The 20,549-nt window shown below is 39.0% G+C and overlaps 1 protein-coding gene across 9 annotated transcripts in view; it reads left to right on the top strand.

Annotated features, from left to right (window-relative positions):
- The window catches only part of ATXN7L1 (ataxin 7 like 1), a 120,592-nt gene that overhangs the window by 57,175 nt on the left and 42,868 nt on the right, over window positions 1-20,549 (top strand). The window contains exon 1 of one of the 9 annotated variants that reach the window (XM_042018369.1): window positions 7,468-7,786. The exons of 6 other annotated variants lie outside the window; for them this stretch is intronic. The gene's annotated coding sequence lies outside the window, so the exon portion shown is untranslated. Of the gene's footprint in view, window positions 1-7,467; window positions 7,787-16,670; window positions 16,783-17,120; window positions 17,211-20,549 lie in introns of those variants that run through there. 2 more of the 9 variants (XM_042018370.1, XM_042018372.1) reach the window with 2 other exon arrangements.

Consider the following 20,549-nt stretch of genomic DNA (forward strand, 5'->3'; position numbering starts at 1 on the left):
GAGAATACATGGTTCAGAGTAGCACTTGCACAGGGAACAGCAGCCACAATTAATTATTAATTCAGCTCTGCCTGTCTTCTCTAAACTACGCTCTTAAAAGCATCTTTTGAAAAGGACACCTGACCTTGAAGATGAAAGATTTACCATTTGAATTTATCTTAAAGTGGTCTTTTTCTGGGCTGTGCCTGTTCAGATTTGAGTTGGGTTTTTTTTTAAAGTTGACTGTTTACAACTACGGACTGTTGACATCACTATATTGATATATTGGCAACCATATCCTCAGCTGCATCAATAGGAGTGTGGGCAGCAGTTTGAGGAAGGTGATTCTCCCCATCTACTCTGCTCTCAGAAGAACCCACCGAGAGTACTGCGTCTAGATCTGAGGCCCTCAATATAATGTGGACATAGACCTGTTGGGGCAAATCCAGAGGAGGGCCACAAAGAATGATCAGAAGGCTGAGGCACCTCTGCTGTGTAGACAGACTGAGAAAGCTGGGTTTGTTCAGCCTGGAGAAGAAAAGGTTCTGGCAACACCTTGGAGCATCTTCCAGTACAGAGGGGCTACAGAAAAGCTTTAGAGAGACTTTTTACAAGATCATGTAGTGACAGAACCGGGGGCAATGGCTTCAAACTGAAAGAGGGCAGGTTAAGAGTAGCTATTAGAAGAAATTCTTTAATGTAAGACACTGGCACAGGTTGCCCAGAGAAGCTGTGGCTGCCCCATTCCTGGAAATGTTCAAGGCCAGGTTGGATGGGGCTTTGAGCAACCTTATCTAGTGAAAGGTGTCACTGCCCATGGCAAGGGGGCTGGAACTGGATGACTTTAAGGGCGTCTCCATGCCAACCCAAACCATTCTGTGATTCTATGATCTAAGAATTGGTGGCAACATGATATTTTTTTTTGCCCAAAAGGGCTCTTCTCTAACAGAAATTCACAGCCCTAAAGAGGGATGTGGTGAAGAGTAGGTTTTAATGTGTGAAGTAAGCCTGTTAAAATTACCAGAAGACATAGAAAGTCTAGAAGACAACTCTAAAACTTCACACATTCTGACTGATTAGGATTAAAGTAAAAATTGTAAATTACAGAAAATGAGATTTAAGTGGGGAAAAAGTGGTGAGGACTGCTGGACTGCATGTCCGGAATATTGCCTTCTGCAGCGCTGAATTCAGGAGAGGAGGAACAGATTGAATACAAGTTTCTGCAAAAACTTTGTGAACTTTACAGATTGCTTACGGATTGCTTTTCTTGTATGTTATCTGAGCAAATGTATTTAATGAGTCTGCACAGATGTTACAGTTTTTCAAAGGCTGGGGATCAGAACAAAATAAGTAAGGAAATCTTTAATGTTTAAAACTTTTTACAAATATTTTTTAATTTTAGAAGTATTATTTTATAATATCCATTATACAGAGAAAAGAATTCTCTAAGTCTGAGGTGATACATGTGGTCATAGAGTAAATGATGGGCAAAAGCTGCAGTGTTTGATTCAGGAATTAAAAATGTAGCAATAAAACCTGTGTTTCTTCAATGCATGGAGATGACTAAAATGTGTTTTCTGCATGTACTTTTGTATGTTCAGATAAATCCACTCTGGACTATTTTTGAGGTACATGTCAGCAAGCAATTAAATACTGGTTTGACGGTTTCAATCAACTTCTGTGCAACTTGCAGCACATTCTTGCAGTACTGTCAAAACATGCATACCCACAGGACATGAAAATTATGTGAATTTAATTTAAATCTAAATCAGTGATTCTAATGTGAGACTAATTGAAATAAACCCTTTATTATCAGTTGAATTAAGTCAGTAAGATATACCAACTAGTACCTGTCATTGTGGAATTTCACAGCTAAGAAATATGATGTCAGGGTGCTTGTGAAGGTGTATGCAGCATTGCACACATCAAGCAACAGATTTGCTCTTGTTTGCTGTTAAGTAGTTAAAAGATACATCTGAGGCCCTGTAACACCTTAAGGAAGCAGCATGTATATGAAGACAAAAGCAATAAACTTCAGAAACCACTTCAATGTACAGCAGCATTGCTCCTGTAAGAAATGCTATTTTTGCATCATTTACTTGTGAATTCATTAACTCCTTGTGTATCATTTAGCATTATTAATTTACTAAATATCACACTAAATTATATTAGTAAATATTATTTTTAAATACTCAAAAACTTCTAGAGCCATAGAGCAGTGGAAAACGTTGTATGACAGAAGTACTAAAAGATCTGTTGTCTCCATGAGCTCACTTGAAGAATTGCAGGTTTTAAGTGTTGGAGGATGTTGCTGGGTTAGTTTCATTGGTTATCTTGGAAGTGCCTAAGCACGATGTGTACCTAAGTGAAGTACCTGAGCCACCTGCAGTGGTACTGCTGAACTCATGGTACTGGTGAGGTGCCCAAGTGTTTGAAATCATCATTTATAAGCAATTGAGAACAAAGACTGGGTTTTACATGGTTGTACAATATTAACTCTAGCTATTTTGGAAGGACTGTGGGATCACTTCTTGGTACTTCAACTTGCCTAGATAGTTTAGGTTAGAAGGTTTGCAGCAGGAAAGCTGTGTCCAACTCAAAATGGAAACAGAACTTTTTTCTTAATTTTGTTGTTATGATAGTCCAACTTTAATAAGACAAACTGGTCTTACCCCTAGGGAGCCTGACCAAGAAACAAGAAATCCTGTGCTAGACATTAAATAAACACTTTCTGAAAAGATGATGTTTTCCTAAGAAAGCAGAGGGTAGGTTGTCTTTTCTTATGCTGCTAGAAGCTGGTTTTAAAATGTGATTCGCTTACATTTTGACACCTAAATGGACAACACCTTCTTGGCCTGGATAGAGAATGCAAAGGGAGAGAACCCTGTTTGTCATAAATCTCTGTATGAGTAGGATGGAGCAAACTTCATGCAAGGACTGACTGAAATCAAGTGAAACAGACTGGAAGAGCTGTTCATTGCCTCAAATATGGACAAATTCTGATACATGGAGAGGATAAGCAGGGAAAAAAGGGACTATCTCAGGGTGTGGATATACCTCAGTTCTTCTAGGATTTCCCAAAAATAATAGTCTAATTTATGGATTTAAGAGTGGATTGTGCAGTACTAAGGCACTCCTCAAGTAAACCAGCATTCCTAATTTTTCCAAGAGATTAAATATGAATCCAGAATCCCATGGGGTTTCTGGAGGAGCTGCTGTGAAAAGTTGGGATTGCTGAGGCATTAGTCTCATCTGTACAGTAACGTAAGCATAACTGAGTGTCTGTCACGCACCACTTGTTAGTCAGAGCTTCCTCAGTACAACAGTTTGATTTGTTTATGAAGGTCTGTAATGCTTCAAGAGTAAAAGGATTGTCTTATAGGCCACAAACACAGCTTTGTAGAGTGTGTTTTGATCAGATGCTTGATCTGTTGGAGGAGTTGAGTCAGGATATTCGGAATTCATAGAAATCTGGGTCCCCTCTCTTCTTTTCTGCTGCAGGTAAGATGTCTGCAGAAATGATCAGTTAGAGCTTCAGAGATTCTTCTGAAATAATCTCTACAGGCAAAATCAGTACAATTTTGGCTGTCCCAAGCACTCTGACTCGCATTTCTCTAACACCTCTCTTCTGTCCTTTGCTGCTGAAATATCCATGGTACTGAAACAAAAGAAACCTGATTTGGGGTTCAGAGTGAGATTAATGTACAGATACAGAAAAAGCCAAAACACTTCATACAGCTGCCACTCAAATATACATGCTGGTATTTTATTGGGTTAAAGTTTTTTGCCTGAAGTCTCTTCTGGTTTTGCTGGTGCTGAATTGCCGAAGCTGTAGCCTTGTTTCTAGGTGGGGAAAAAACCCTGCATGTTGACCTACCTAGCAGTACAAGGAAACAAAATTAATTTTAGCACTATTTTAGGCCCGCACAGCTTTAGCAAGAAACATGTATACTCCCAACAGATTGGACTCTCGTTTCTGCATTTTAAAGTTTTAGTCCCAAAACACATTCCAGACTAGGTGGTTTCTGCGTGCCAGGTACTAAGAAATGTTGCTGGCTCAGGTAGCTTAAATGTGCAAGCTTGCCTGATAATGCCAGTGTCCATCAGGAAAGCACTTAATATTTAAATTTGGGGCCTCCTGTTGAAAATTCTATGGAAGTATTCTGATGCACAGCATAAGAGTCTCCATAAAGTGCTGCTTGCATATCACTTTTTTTTCTTCAATAGAGACAAACCCAATTTTGTCAGTCCAAAACTTACTTACAGAGATCAGATATTTTCTTTTCAAGATAGGCTTAAAAACACCCTGATATCCTAACTTCTTGCTGACATCAGGCAAGTTAATGTCTGTATCTAGGCTTTGCTAAGTAGGCAGTCTCATTAATGTTTTTTTATGTATTATTACTATAACTAGAAACACAGTGATAGCCTGAAAACATCAGGTTACAAAAGAATCATTCTTAGCTACTCCTTATTTCATAGCCACTTAATTAAAGTTTGCAAGATGAGCAAAGAAAGTGATCCTTTACCAAAAAAAATCCTTTCCCCCATATCACCTGCAGTGAATAGTTCTTTTAACTATTGACTAGTTTTGTTCTTAGCCTTTTTGCAGATTGTAGGTTCTGTGCAAAAATTTCTGTATTAAGATTCTAGAGTTCGAAAATAATTATTTACTGTGCAGTTTTCTCAATATGATTGAATGTAGAACTTGTCTGTGAATTAGCACAAACTGTTAGTATCACACTGTATAAAGAAAACTGTTTACAGAAGTTAGTCTATAAAGTAACTGTGGTCTTCAGCTCAACTGTAGAAGGCCTTTCCTATTTAAATAAATGTCTTGATATTGTTGATAATTTCCCTTTTTAGATTGAAAACTAAAGTACTGGTTATCACTTCCTGAAATATTTGGTTTAGGTGATTTATTGATGGATCACTTGAGATGCCCAATATTAAGGTACAGAAACTGTCAACGTCCTGATTGTGCCTTAAACAAAAGCTAATATCATCCTTGGTTTTCAGATGAATTTTTATTTTCAGATAGTGAAAGCATCACTTTCAATTTACTTCTGCTAGATTGTTTGCATGATTACTATGCATATTCCCCACCCCCCCTCAAATACTGATGTGTTGTTTTGTTTCTTTGTAGAAGTTAACCTTTCCTTAACGTAACTGTGGTATATTCTAAATATTCATGACCACTCAATGCTTTATGGCCATTCAAGACCTGTGATATGACCTTTATCACATGCTGACGTGAGGCAGCAATCAGCATTCACTTTGCAGCAGCCTTGCAGCCTTGTGGATCCCCAGGATTATGTGTTACAACATGCTTTGACAGCTGCTCCACAGGCATGAATCTGAGATGTACAAATAGGTATTAGTAGTGTGTAATGTCCTCGCCATAAAGTGATGGAGTTATACAACACAACCAGTAGTTTCTTTCAGCCTTCTGTTTCTCAGCTTAGCTGGAGCTTTTTACATATGTACATTTTTGCTGGGGTTTTTCTTCCAGTCAGCTTTAAACTTTTTACCTATTTGTCTTATTTATTTGCATGTTGATATTACTTGCCTATTATTTTTATACCTACTATTGTTTCTCTTCTGCTTATTTATACTTCCGTATTTTATTGTGTCTCATTATTCCTTGGCTTCAGTGGTTGCCTCTTCTGTGAGGCATTTGTACCTGCAGTGAATGATTTCCTACACAGGAATCCCAGAAGCATTCAGGGCTATTTTATTTAGGTAGACTTATGTCTCAAACATACAGTGTTTTATTTTTTACTTCACCTCCCATGTTCAAGTTAAATTTAAAACAAAACAAACAAACAAACAAAGCCACAAACCAACTTGTTATGCACCTTCAAAGATCTGTTGACTAAATTTCTGGGCTCCATTTTTGAGTCCAGTGGGTCAGGATGTCTTGAATCCAGTTCTCTCTCCTGTCCAATTGAAATCACTGCCAGAAGGACCCATACTGCCCTCTGAAGAGCTTACTTACTCTAACTAATCTTTGAGAATTTGGTTCTGTTTTCACATTCCCTGTTTTCTTCCAAGGCCTCAGGCAGAAGATTCTGTGATTAAGATAGAAACTTTAATAAATTGGGGCCATCCCTACTGCTGCCCCACTGGGATCCCTGCATAGTCAGGAGGGTGTGCAGCCAGGGAATGCAGCACTCCAGAGGACATCTTCCAGCTTAATTTCCTGAGGAACACCACTCCATGTATGTGTTCAAATATATGGAATTTAATCCTAAAACATTGTAAAATATCTTGCAGTGTGAGCTTGCATTTGTTGGTGTGTTTTGTGTTGGACACAGCTGCGAGAATAAATTTGCATTTAAACTGAGGTCCCATGCTGGTCTGCTGCAAATTGCTGGGTTTGGCTGGGTTCAGTGGACAATCCAACAACTACTTGGCTGCAAGAGGAGTTGCATGTATGTGAGAAGAGCTGAGTGGCTGCCCTTTTAAATATAATTGAAAAAAATTACTTGTAATGGTATCAGGTAAACATTAAACATACTGTCATTGCAAATCTTGAGAGTTATGCCAATGGAAGTATTTTTGGTAACGTGGAACCCACCATTTCCAGCAGCAGTCAGCTGGCTGAGGGTTTAGCACGGAGATGCTTTAACACGTAGAGCTGTGCCGCAGCAAAGCTCAGCTTGTTGATTGAACCTCTTTTTTTGGGTGGTGACACCATAGCTGTGATATCTGCATACTTGTGAGTATGAAGTACTTGTAAGAAGAAAAATAGGTGATAAAGACCTTGTGTTTATCCAGCAGCTGACTGTAACAGGATCTTAATCCTGGGTGCGCTTGTACTCCACTGTGTAAAAATCAAAGATAATCAGATCCTCAGAAGCTTAATTTTTTGTTACCAGTTACCATACATTACTGTGTGGAGTTCGGAACCTGAGTTTGGAGCTCACGTGGACAGCGTGTGTATCCTTGCCGGCAGCGGCTGAAGCTGTGGCAGTATTGGTCGAAGGACTGGCTCTCCCTAAGCCTTCCAAAAGTAAATTAGAAGTTTGACAAGTTTTCAGGAGAAAAACCGTGAGTTAAGTGAAACGAGTTTTGCATTTAACTCTGCTGATCCTGAGCTTTTCACTGTTGGGGCTTTTCCTGCTCGGCGCGTGAATAGGGACGGTACGGAGCAGAAAGACGGATGTCGGGAGCTGGCGGCGGTGGCGGGTCCGGGAGGGGGAGCTCCGGGCCCGCTGCTCTCCCCCTCCCGGCCTTCTGCTCGCTTCCTCCCGGCCCGCCGCTCTCCTCCTCCCGGCCCGCCGCTCCCGGCAGCCTCCCGGCCGCTGACGGCGCCTGCGGCCCGGCGGCCCCCGCCGAAGGACGGCCCGGAGCCCCGCAGGCGAAGCTGTCAGCGCGCCAGGGGAAGGTGCTGCTGGTGGGTTTTGCAGCGGGGGGCTGAATGTGAGTCAGGATGGCTACAGATCCTGCCTTGCTTTGTTGCTACTGTGATCGAGCGGCGTGAGAAACCTGGTGCAGGAGCCGCAGGAGGTTGTAGGACACAGCTGTTGCTGGAGAAAAACATCCCCAGCCTCACATACCTGCGCGGTGCGGAGGGAGGTGACACGTGTTTAAGGGCTGTCGGCAACACCTACGGTGTCCGAAGTAGCTAAGGCGTGCCAGGGTGCGAGGATGCCGTCCAACTCCCGCCCCGCTCCGGGAGGGTGCTCCTGGGCTGCGCCTTGTGCAGGAAGCCTGAGCACAGCCCTGGCCTGCGTGACTGATTGTGGCAATGCCTCTTGTGGACCGAAGACCTTTTAAAACTGGCCTAATGGTTCACAGTAATGTAAGTGAGCAAATCAGGTACAGATCTATGAAGGTGGGGAGAGAGTAGCAGCTCATTACTTTAGCAAAGAAGGACAAAATAGATTTAATTATGAGTATTTTAGACTCAGAACAGGAAGTGCCAATACTGAAACTTCATGCATAACCAGAACTTTGACCCTTGGTTATCTGTACTGTGATTATTTTTACTTTTTTTTCCCAACTATGTCAGCATGCTGTTGTGCAGATATGATAGTTCGTGTTGCTTACAGTCTTGGCATCTAATACAGTCTGTGATTTTTATTTTTATCTGCACAAATCTACACCAATTATTGCAAAGATTTTTAGCTTGAGAGCAGACACTAAGCTCTGTTTGCAGCAGTCTCAGACAGGTTAAAGAAAAATGGATGCAGGTAACTAGAAACTTAGCAAGACCCATATTTTCAAGAAGTCACCTTGATTTCTCCCTTAAGTATGTAATGTGTTTTTATGTTCTGGGTTTTGTTTTGCCTTTTTTTTGGTATATTTCACATGTGACAATGTGCTTTAAAAAATAATGCAAACTATGTCTGATTACATCGGTAATAGGTAGTGTTTTAGAAATATGTAATTCACGGGGTTTTTTTAAAAATTTGAGTAGTAACATGACAGTGGTACCAAAGTAGTTTAAACAAAACGTGCTACTATAGTGGGAAACTGCTGACTCTTGAATTGGCAGCTGTCAACTTTTTTATGCCCTCTTTTATATGTATTCCATAGAGCTTTTAAAATCATGAACAAGGCAGTTGCTGAGTGTTTGCTTTTGGAAGCCTCAATATGGCTCTAGATGTCTAGGCTTAATTTAAAAGAAAGTGACTACTTTCATGATACTGAATTATTCTTTAAATATATCTGATTTCTCTCAGTGTGGAGTTCTTGGAAAGAGAGGGATTACCTGCAAGCTTTAAGGGCTAAATAGTATCAGGTTTAATGTCGGCATTACCGCTTTACCTCTGCTGTGCTGTAGTATGAATTACAGCTGGATTACTTGCTGTGTGCATGGATTACAGCCTCCCTCTATTTGTTCTAATTAACTTAAAAGAGAAAAATGTAAAGTTCTGTATCTCTGTTACATTTTTCTAAATGGTTATAAATCTAAGTGACACTAGAAAACTTCCTTAGAGTTTTCAGAGGGAAAAAAAAAAAACCCTACTTGTTTACTTGAAACCAGTGTTATCTGATAGAGGTGTCTAAGTCTGTGAAATACTTGGCTGTTAAAGAGCTCTGATTTCTGTAAAGCGAGAAATGTCCCGAGGTATCTAACCAGTGTTGCTTTATATTTAATTAAAATACAAAACCGGCATAGAATGATTTGTTTAAAATTCACTGTGTACAGATTTTGACAGGTAATTACAAAGAGGTAGACAGAAGCCATACAAAATAATACAAAAGTAGTCCATGTAACTCTGGTGTTTAATAATTTTACAGTTAGCCAGGAAGGGGTGGGGGAGCATGTAATAAATAATTGTAACTCATAAATTGGCATAAAATTGCTAATGAGAGAGGTCCCTGATACAGGATGAATCAAGATTCCTTGTGAAAGAGGGCTCAGCAGGCCTATTTCAGTATACTGAACCTATGAGGCTACATCTGGAGACAACAATACCCACTGTACTTGCAAGGTGAGAGCAGCCTATTCTAGGAAGCAATTGCTGAAAGACTCAAGGTTATGTTATACAATGTACCCGGTCTCCATCCATACGCTGTAATTCAGCCATGGGTTAATACCAGGTTGAAGCCAAAGGTGTGCCAGGAATGTTTTTAAAGGGAAGAAGAGCAGAAAAAGGAATTGCATCTCTTTTTGATTCATGGTACGACTGCAGCTATAACATGCAATGCCCTGTGCCAGCTGCCACACTTTGTTCTGGGGCCTTCAGGCCATAAAAGTTCACTGTCCTTTTTTAAGTGCCACCTCTGATGTTCTCTGAAAGTGTTTCATAGTCTGTTGCTAATCAAGTTCTTGGCTAGAATTGATATCTTGGCGTGGGAGGAGCAGTAAGGGAGCAGAAAGTTTATGTAAGTGTGGTTCGCATGTATGTGCTTGACAGATGTGCAGCCAATTAGCTGGAAGTTACAGGCTGAAATTTACTGCGGCAGTAGCCCCTGATACTTAGGTATCTTTCCAATACTTTGAGCAGGGCATGGAGTTTTTTCAGTGAGTGAGTGAGTTAGTGCAGTGCTTTTATTTTTATGATCTTCCCTGTTTTGATGGGGCTAAGAGACAGAGGGGAGTGTTGACCTAATCTTGTTACAGTAAACAAGTGGTAAAGACTTTTAAACCTGTTGATGTGATTGTTGAATGTTTAACAGTCTTTTGTTCCCAGTTGTTTACAGTAATTGAGTCTTTCCCCTTCTAGTGCTTGTGCTGCTGTCCTCAGTGTGTATTCTAAGATAAATAACATACATGAAACTTGCAAATATTGTACAGCAGACCTGTTCTCTGGTTTTGTTTGCTGAATGTTACACCTTCCAAAATATGTTAGTCCCTAATACTGAGACTAGACTTCATGTCCTTAGGTAAAACAGCAAAGACTGACAGCAGACCTTTTGTAACTGCCACTACTATCACCTTTTAGGCAGCAGGCATTTAGGAATCTGAAATGTAAGGAGAAATAAGAGCAACTAAAACTTCCAGAGTTCTCTACTAAGTAATATCTATCATAGTGAATTTGCTTTTGAAGCGTTTTTTTTCCTTGAATTACTTTTTTTTCAGACCTTAAGCGACTTGGAAAGTCAAGGCACTTTAGGACTAGGGAGCAGGAAAGGAGGGGAGTAATAAGGTCATCGATTTAGGACCTGCAGATTTCCTCAACTGTTACAATGATCTTCTGGCCTCTTCCTCTATCTCATACTGCACTCCGTGACCCTCCGTTTCTAGCTATCATTTGAAACTACTTGAGCTGTTCAGTGTAAATAAACCTTTTTCTCTCAGTATTTAGATACAGTAGACAAATCCCAGGGATGATAGCTCAGGCATGGTTAGTTTTGGTTCACTTGTTAGCCATTGCTGGTTAAATCTGCTGTACGGTCTAGCTAACAATTGGCAGACTCAGCAAAAAGCTTTAGAAAAGACTTGTTCTGTGATCCATTTGCCAAATACAGAGTTTAGTTCCTCCTCTGTAATCAAGCTGGACTCAGTTGATTATAGCTGAGATTCATCATGCCAGTATCCTGCTTGTTGTCCTTTCCCTGCCTCTTTGGTCAAGTGACTCCCGTTGCTGGAAAAAAATAAATTAAATCGCAAATTCCTCCAATTTAGAAGTATCTCTTGTTATCTCTAAACAGTAGGATTTCTTTCAACTATAGAACATGAATTTGATGAGAAGGGACAACTTCCAGAAGATCATAGTCTTCTGGAGTCTCTTCTGGAGTTTGCTGTCTCCTGACAGATGGAGAAAGGTTTCAGTCCTTGAGCAAGAACACAGATAGTCTGATTCAGAGGAAGCAATTGGTAGGTAAGAAATGTAATGTTGGATTTTTTCCATTTCCTTCCTTTTTTTTTTATCTACCTTTGTATTTCACTGTCAATTACACTTTTGGCATTGTGGCCAGGAAAACAGCTTCAAGCTGGGTTAATATTGCTGTGGCCGTGTTTTTCTTGAAGTTAGAAAAGTACTTGTTTTAATTTTTCTCTTATTTAGAATACCTGGTTTAAATGACTTAACTTTAAACTGTAATCTCAAGTGATCTCACGGCTCAGTCCCTCTGCATGGAGGCCACCCCAGCTGTATTTGAGGTGCCTGCTGTTTGCCATGCTGGCTGGTGCCTGGCTCCTGCCTTGTCACAAGTATCTGGTGCTTGTCTGCACCCAGCTCCCTGGCGGAGGCTGCAGCCCTGACACAGAATGCAGGAATGCACACAGCCAGCTCAGGCTTGACGCTGTGCCTGAGTTAATAAAATTTCTTGGGACCCAGAGCATGGGGGTAACACTGCCAAGTGGTGGCTTCGTCTGAAGTCTTTGCCATTTTCCCCAGTGCTCTTGCCTTTGGAAATGCTATACAGAAACAACCAAAGTGACTCATTTAGATTGAAAAAAGGGCTTCAGCCTTATGCTGAAAAAAGAGATGCTGCATAATTTTTGAACCCACAATGTCCCTGGAATTGTAGGAACATTTGCACCGAGCTGCACCTCTGCTAATGAGCCCAGCTGGAGCTGATTTGTTTCTGCATCTCTGGTACAGATAATCTGACCATGGATAATTGAGTGTTGACTCTATAAATAACCCACTTTGAAATCCTTGTCTTAAAATTGTTCTCTTCTTCCTGTTAGCTTCCAAGCTTACTCTTTGTAGTCATTTTTGGCTGACCAAGGGTTGACAAACATATGTCCTATTCATTCTTCCCACCTGAAGTTAAATGTTACACCAAGCATGGATGAAACCAGGTTCTAGCACTATGAAAAGCCAGCTAAATCCGGGTAGGAAACAATCATCCTAATGTTTTACCTATGCTCCAATTGACTCTTGTGGTTTAAACTAAAAATTACTGACACACATGAAACATTTGATACCTTGGAAAGATACTTAATTGCATGCTGCTTCTCAGAGACATCCTGTTGCATTTATAATAGTTAAATGTCTTCAGGTAAAACTGGTTCATTTGTATGGACTTGCTTTAAGTTGGACTTCTAATCATCTTGGTTTGTTTGCTTACTGTCCATGTTAAAACTCACAAGAATTGTCCTGAGCTATGCCTTATTTTAATGAGATTTTTTTCCCCAATGAGCTTGTAGAAGTAATTATAGAGAGTAATTAGAATGCCTCATAAGAAAAATATCCTGTATCTTCAGCTGGTCAGCACCTACACTTTTTTTTTTTTTTTAACCAAAAGTTTTTCTAAAATATGGTATGTGTATGCTTCTGAGAAGATGCATGGAAAGTTGGAACCACCTGCACTGGATGACAGGTTGTTCAAGGCACTGGAAGTGGGAGAAGGGAAAACAGAATTGCACAGCTGTGCTGTCACAGCAGTTCATGCACTTTGGTAGGTAGTTGGACTGGAAATCACCTGTGTCTTTCACCTGTGCCATTCCTGCCACATTAATCTATAACAGAGACAGCATCAGTGGGTGAATGAACTTGGAATGCTTTAATGTAAGATCTGCATTCTAATGGCTGTGTGGCCTTGGAAAATACCTTTCTTCACACAGCATCTGAAACACTGACCATGCTTCAACAAACTTGGGAAGCCTGAACTTGAAAAAACTGCACAAGTGCCTATCTGAGAAAAAATTATTTATATTTATATTTATATTTATATTTATATTGGTATAGCAGACATTTAATATTGTAGACATAAAAAACTCTCATTCCAAGCAATGATGGGAAATTTGTTAAATTATGAATGGAGAAATAGTTTACCCAAAAGAAGTAATTTGTAGTACGGGAAGTTCATTGCAGTGATGAATGGTCAAGAGGTGCATGCAGAGACAGAATATGAAGCAGTTGTCCCTTGTACTCTCAGAGGTTGATTTGCATTTATTTCATTCATGTGCAGTTATGTCTGAGTGTCTTTAGTTTGCACAGTTAGAAGTTATAAGTGATGCAAGTTAAAATGAAAACCAACTTTAGAACTGAAAAGCTGTATGCAAATATAGAACTACAGAGTTTTTTAAAGGGAGAGGAACAGATTAAAAATGCCCTACAAACCCACTTTTGTATTTGGGTATGGTTTTCAGTGTTGTCTCTTGAGTTTTTTTCTGTAGAAGGTTTAGAGTTTAGTTTCTTGTTTGTAGGAACTATTATATGTAATGAGGGAAACACGAACAAGTGACCTCTTCAGGATTTATTTTGCACATTCACTTTAGCGGCTGCATTTTAAGGGGTTATCACTTGTTGTTATTCATCCAGCATTCTAAATAATAGATTTTCTTACCTTTGGCAAATAACATGCCTGAAAGATGAGTGAACTGATTTATCTAGAATGTCTGGAATGAGGAAATACTCTGAACTGACAGTTATGCTGCTTTTGTAAAGCCAATTGAAACTTAAATGTAAGCTTATTCAATTTCCAAAACAAAATAGTGTCCTTAGTTGGGCAGATCTGTATGGTTACCTGGATTTTGAAAAGTTGTCAGAATGTTCCAAGGGAATAAATTTGATGCCTGGGTACACCCATGAGGAGTTGCAAACAGAGAAAAGCAAGTAAAAAAAAATCATACATAGATCTTAGCTTGGATTTCCTAAAATATTATAATTATTGTAATAATGCTACTAGTAATAAAAATAATAATAGCAATAAACCTTATGTGATTATTATCTATTTTGTCTGAGAATTTTTAGCTCTTTGCTAATTTGGTTCAAAAATCTGAAGTTTCAGCAGTCTTGTGAAAATCAGCAACTGTGAGGAGACACTTTAATAATGTGGCCCAGAGAAGAGTATTCCATGTGGCAGTAGTACATTTGCAGCTAATACTGACAGCTGGCACATGTCTACCTGCAGACCAAACAGAGCTTATCCTGTCTCTTTGGGGAGAGGGACAAAGAACTGTGGATACAGGATGAAACAATGAGGGTGCTGGGAGACAAAGAAGCTCGGGATAACAGAAATGGAGCAATTTAGCATTCAAACCTGCATATTTTTAGAAAAAAAAATTCCATTATTTCTGTGCTTAGAAAACAGCTTGTTAAGAAATACATTGATTCACTGGGTGCTGGTTTTGGATCCCAAGTAACAGAAAAAGCCAGAAGGTTTAAACAACAGATTATATGCAAGTCCTGCAAATCTATTATTCTGGGCTATACTGTTTCTCTTTAAGTTATTTGTAAGGAATGATAAAATGAAATAGTGATATGTGATCTTGATATTGAATAAAATCTGATGTCCTGTTTTGCACAAAGCCGGATTAAGAACATGTCACCTAAAAAGGATAGCCTGTTTTCTTGAAGTCATAGTACAGCATTGTTTTTTTCCGAACCAGCTCAGTAGTCCCATCTCACACTTTGATGGCTTATCTTTTCTTATCTGTAAAAAGAAATGCCATTATATATTTTTGGGTTAAGTAAAGCATTAAAGAAGTATCACTTTTCTGGTTTATGATAGATGAGGGGAAACAATTAGTTCTTAAAACAATAATGTACATAAATTACCTCTTTTTTTGTTATTGTTATGTAAATATAATTAAAGATGGAAATAGAGATACAGTGAAATATTCTACCTGATAAGTATAAGTAAATAAATAAAAATATATGTCATTAGATGACCTTGAATGTGAAAAATCTGCTTGAGGAAGCTTGTCTGTTACATGGTACAAAGCACGAGAGGATGACAATATTAAGTTTTCCTCTTTTTTGCAACCATCTCGAGTGTTATTATTTAAGTCGTGTTTGAATAAATGAATAGGTGAGTTGTTTGTAAATATGTACATTTAGCCAAATAAAAGATTTCTCTTCACATATGAAATCACCCACAAAATTCTGATTTGTTGGCAGTATTTACCTTTGAGAGTACCGTGGCTTGATTGCTAGAAATATTTTAGAATTTCACCTGATGTGTCTGACCTAAGTTTAGGGCTGATAATACATTTCCATCCTCTGAGTACAAAAATGATGGGAATGCTGGTCAGGGGTAGTAAGATGCTGGTGCAAAAGGATGGTGAGGGCTGTCCTTGTGTAAGCACTGGACATAAGGTTTGAGGTGCTATTTATCTCAAACTCTCGTTTCATGTTGGGCTTACCTGAGCATTGCCTCCAGCAGAACATGAAATTTCTGTGCATAAGCTTTCCTTGCTTTTCTTTGGTAGGCTGTCACTCAAAAAAGTGTGTAGCCAGGATTCACTTGCTCTGTTATTTCTTTTTTGCCTGGGGATTTTTGGCCTTGCTGAGCTGAAAAATATGTACGACTTAGAAAACTGTAATTATTTCTGCAGTAGCAGTATGTCAGGTGGCAAGTGCTGGTTACACGTGTGGAATTGTGTCATTACAGGAGTGATGAATTCCTACTTAAGTCTTCAGTTCCTTTTTTTATCAAGTATAATACCCTAAATCATTAATATCCCCTTTTATAGCTGCAGAAACAGGCCTTGGCACTACAGTTAAACCCAGGTCTTCCTGCTCAATTACGTGAAGACTGACATTGTCACCAGGGCAGGGTATTCACACTTCTATTGTTTTCCTGTCTCTCTGATATTTCAGTGATACCTTGGAGCTTCATACTTATATCTCAAAATCCTTGTGAAAGAAGCAGGCAAGTACCCAGAAGCTTCAGTTTACATTTAGGATAATTAATGGCACTATTTGAAGCATTTTTTGACATGGTGGAGTTCCATTTGACCCTTCTTTCTTTTAGTGCTTTTTACTCAAGAGGAATGAAAGTGTTCTGGGAAATGCTTGTGTGTGGCTCTTTATGGAATTTTGCCATTTTTAAGATACTTGGCCACATTAGTGTAAAATAGTGATATTCTAGGGATTATTTCTCATGTCTTTTATAATTACCCTGACAAATGCCAGGTTATCCCCCGAAATACAAAAACTTCCAGGAAAACATCAGGTTCATCCTACTGTGTTATAAAAAAACATTCTTCTTCTTTCCTGGATCAAGGAAGTAAAAATTCAGTGTCTTCCTCTAAATATACACTTATGGGTTTTGCTGCTTTTAATTTTGCACTTTGATTCATTTCTGCAGTTACTTGAGTTGTATCAACAATTATAAAAAAAAAAAGGAGAGAGAAGAAAAAATCCCTTGCAGCCGTTTTCAGCTCGTGTTGTTCTTGGCACAGGTTCAGTTCTGGTGTCCAACTGGTAGGACCGAAACTTGGTGCTTAACAAGTGCCTGTAGTCAAAACAGTTGGTGTGTGCGAGCACTGATCTGGTATTTGCTGCGGCAGGTCATCTGCCGGATTTTTCCCCGTGTGCAGAATACCTAATCACGTTGCTGTGTTTCTCTGACGGCATCTGTGGCAATGTGAATCGCTTCACGTTCCAAAAGTACATGTTTACAGTCGTCGTAGAATCAGATTAAGTTGGCAGCCTGCTCCTCTCTGTAAGTGGCTCAGTTTACATTTCTTCTTCTAGCAGGATGTTTTGCATAATTTTGCTGATCCTACTCACTTGTAGACTTTGTGAAATGGAGAATCGTTTTAGTGGGTTTCTGTCAGAAAGCGAAGCTTGTGTTTATTGTAAATAAACACCAGCAGAACGGTGGTTATTTTAGCACTTGATAATTTCCCAATTATGTCATTTGACCTGGAATGAAGCTTGTGATTGTTGAGCAGTGTTTTGTGCAGCGGATCAGTCAGGGGGTTGGAGCTGGCAGTTTATTTCCTTTGTCAGTTTACAAGAAGTATCAAAATGAAACCGACTGTGCTGTTTCCTTTCCAGTGCGCAGTGCAAGAAGGGTGGAACAGTTTGCGGATATTATTTCCAAACTTTTTCAGCTGGACTTGGAATAGTGTTTTGTCAAAAAAGCTGGTAATGTTATCCTTCAATCTAGCAACATTATGCTGTAGTTTGCTAACTTCAAATCCACTTTTATTTTTGTTTAACCTCACGTACCGGGTTTTGCTAGTGTTTTTTCAGACCATGGTTGCAAAATGAAAGTGCTTACAAGGTGTTTATGAATTCTTGTTATGAACCAGCTGCCAGTTCCTGCAAAATGACACATTTCTGCAAGAGTCTATGTTGTTCATTTTCTGGTTGCTGGCTGTTGCTTTTCGGGCATGTGTGGGGTTTTTTTCTGTTTTTGGTTTTATTAGGATTAATGCCAAGTACATTTGCAAACTTTGAACTGGGATCAGTACAAGGTGGTAGGTTTCATTTACTGTTTATTGAAATTGTAAGTATACATTGCTCAACTTTACACAGTGAAGGGCTGTGCAACAAAGCACCTCAGGATATAATGTAAATAGAAAAACTGTAATTTATGCATAGATGGTGTATGAGTTACCATGAGTAACATATTCATCAACAAGACTATGAGATACTAAATTTCATTACCATCTGCTTAAATATTGTAAATGGGGAGTAACAGTATTCATATTGTGTTAAGGGCAGTTGGATCAGTTACTTTATGCTATTTTAAGTAAAAGGGCTGTGAACTCAAGTGTTGTGATGAATGCAAGCTTAAAAAGGAGTTTTATTATTCTATAAATGTTTACTAGCAGCAAATAACTTTCTTACCCTTCTGAGTTTTAGCAATTATATTTTGTTTCTTTTTACCAAGTATAATACCAAACTATAATCCATAACACAGGGTCTCTGAGTTATTCATGGGTCAACCTAAAATTGGCTTTTGCTTTAGGCCTCTTGTACACAGGAAGTCAGATCATGCTAAACAAGAGTAATGTTTCAAAATGACTCGTGCTGACAAAGTTTTAGTATCTGTCTTCAGACAACATTAAGGGTTTTTTTTCTTGTTTTGTTTCAACTATCTGAAAAAAAAAAAACCACTGAAAGACGAAAAGCATCTCTTTCTCTATGCTCAAACTATATCATTACTTTTTTCCTCCACGATTGTCTGTCATATTGATGGAGAAGACACTAACTGGGCAAAAACCGTTCACTTGATCAATTTTGAGTAGCACATGTTGGGTGAGAATGTGGATGTGGGTGGGATATACTAAGAAATGGGGTTTTGTTTCTAGTCCAAATTAGAGATATCTGCAGTTTCAGGATCACATAAAGATCTTTTTTGGTAGGAAACTACTATGTTTGACATATTTTACTGGCAACATACTTGCTGTAGTGTCATTGTAAGGTTTGCTGTGAGCTAAGTGAGTGTTTGATCTTGTGTGAAAGAGTCGAGGCAAAAATCTGAAAAGAGACTTTCTACTCAGAATGTGGTTTTGCCTCATTTTCCCACACACTGTGCTTGTGGCTCTGGAGCTCATGTTGCCCCTCTCTTGCTTTGCTTTTTTTGCTTATGATTAGAAGGAGATGTGGCGTTTCCTGCAAAACAGCTGCTAGTACTCCCTGGTGACCCATCAGAGAGGATCCAGTGGAATTACAGATTTAAAGGCAGACCTGGAGGACTTTGGCAGCTGCAGCAGAGATTTGGGGAAAGGTAGGGGGTTGTATTGTGCAGGATGCAGGAAGGAGGATTAAAAATGGAGTACCAGGGCATAGGAGAGAAGCTCTGGAGATTCAGGGACTGTTAGGTCTCTAACAACATAAGGACTTCACATCTACAAACAATTCAGATTCGGCTGAGAAAGTTGGACTATATCCATGTTTCCATAGGACATGGAGAATCTCCTGGAATAGTTAAGGATCATTTGCAATGCCACTGATGCAGAGTTTGCAATGCACATTAGAATGTAGCGCTGGGCTTTTAGACTCTTGCCACTAAATAGAAAAAATAACAGATATTGATCTGAAATTGATTCTATAGAAAGTGAAATAATTCAGTGAGAGTGTTAAACTTTCCTCCGAGATTAATGCCATTAATACGTTAACTGTTTGACAGGATAAGTCAGATGTTGCTTGTCACTTGCCTACAGTGGCTGTGCTGAGACAGCTGAGAGGTTGCAGAAGGATTAATGTGGTAAAGAGGATTGTAACTTTGATTGTGCTCTTCTGCTCTTGGATTTGACAGCACCTGGTATTTAGAAACAAAACAGAATATGTGCTGTTATTTATGGGGAATGTAAGCATCCATTTAGAAGTATTTAAATGAATTCGAGAAGTTGTATTTTAAGCTGGAGCACACATTCATAGCATTGCTGAAAAGTGTGCAGAATTTAGGTTAGTATCTTATCAGTGATGGTTACTGGTTCTTTAGTTGCCTTGCAGTGTTTTATCATTTCTAGGGGCAAAAACTTTCATTCTTCTTTAGTTTCATCCATGTCCACTGCCTGTGTCACTGGTGTATGTGAACAGGGACAGCCATGTCCACAGCAGCGTGAATACGAGTTTACCTCCTCAACTAGCTCTAGTCTGTCTACATATGAACTGCAAATGAGCATAGAAACTGTTACACAGATAACTGATTATCTCCTGGATATGCTAGTATGTGAATATTTATTATTTAATATTTGATTAATCAAATATTTAATATTTGATTATTCACACATTAATTTATTGCATAGGCTGTATAATAGCAGGTTTGTACATTGTGTGTCATTCCTTGTATATATGTAAAATAGGAGCAGACAAATTAGTGAGAAATTTTAAAAACAGATGTGACCACAAAAGTCAGTTTGATAGAGGATCCACCACCACCCTGGTATAAGCAGTTGATTCTGACAGCTGATGGTGTTCTTCTTTTGTCATATATTCCCATTACTTCTCTGAAACGTATTACCAGCATCTAAGGGTGATTCGCTACCACATACATTGTAAGGAAGGAAGAAGTGAGTGGCAACTTGATAGTTCTTGAGAAGGAATATACTAATATTTAGTTAAAATTTATGCCCTCACCCTCAAGATTTGTCTGAGAATTCATACCTTTGTCAAATACAGCCTCTTGCAACCATGCTTGCCCAGCTCAAACATGTAGCCATGTTTTGGGGAAGAGGAGAAGTAGAAGGAAATGCTAATTATAGCAGTTGGTTCTGATCTCAGGAATGACCACCAATCTGACACACTCTGCTAAAATAAGTAATTTTTTCCTTCCCTATCTTTTAAGTAAACATCTGCTTAAAGTAGTGGGATGCACTTTATTATAGTGTCATATTACAACAGTGCCTCTTCCACCATATTCTATATTAGAGTAAAAAATCCAAGGTTAATGTACCGGTTTGCTCTTGGGAGCTAATAAATTGAGAAAGTTGCCTAGGGAAAAGCACCAAACATATAGCTTGACTAAAAATC

Source organism: Corvus kubaryi, unplaced genomic scaffold (genome assembly GCF_017639235.1).
Source record: "Corvus kubaryi isolate FWS band 111438036 unplaced genomic scaffold, C.kubaryi_AGA036_p1.0 137, whole genome shotgun sequence".
Taxonomy (NCBI): domain Eukaryota; kingdom Metazoa; phylum Chordata; class Aves; order Passeriformes; family Corvidae; genus Corvus; species Corvus kubaryi.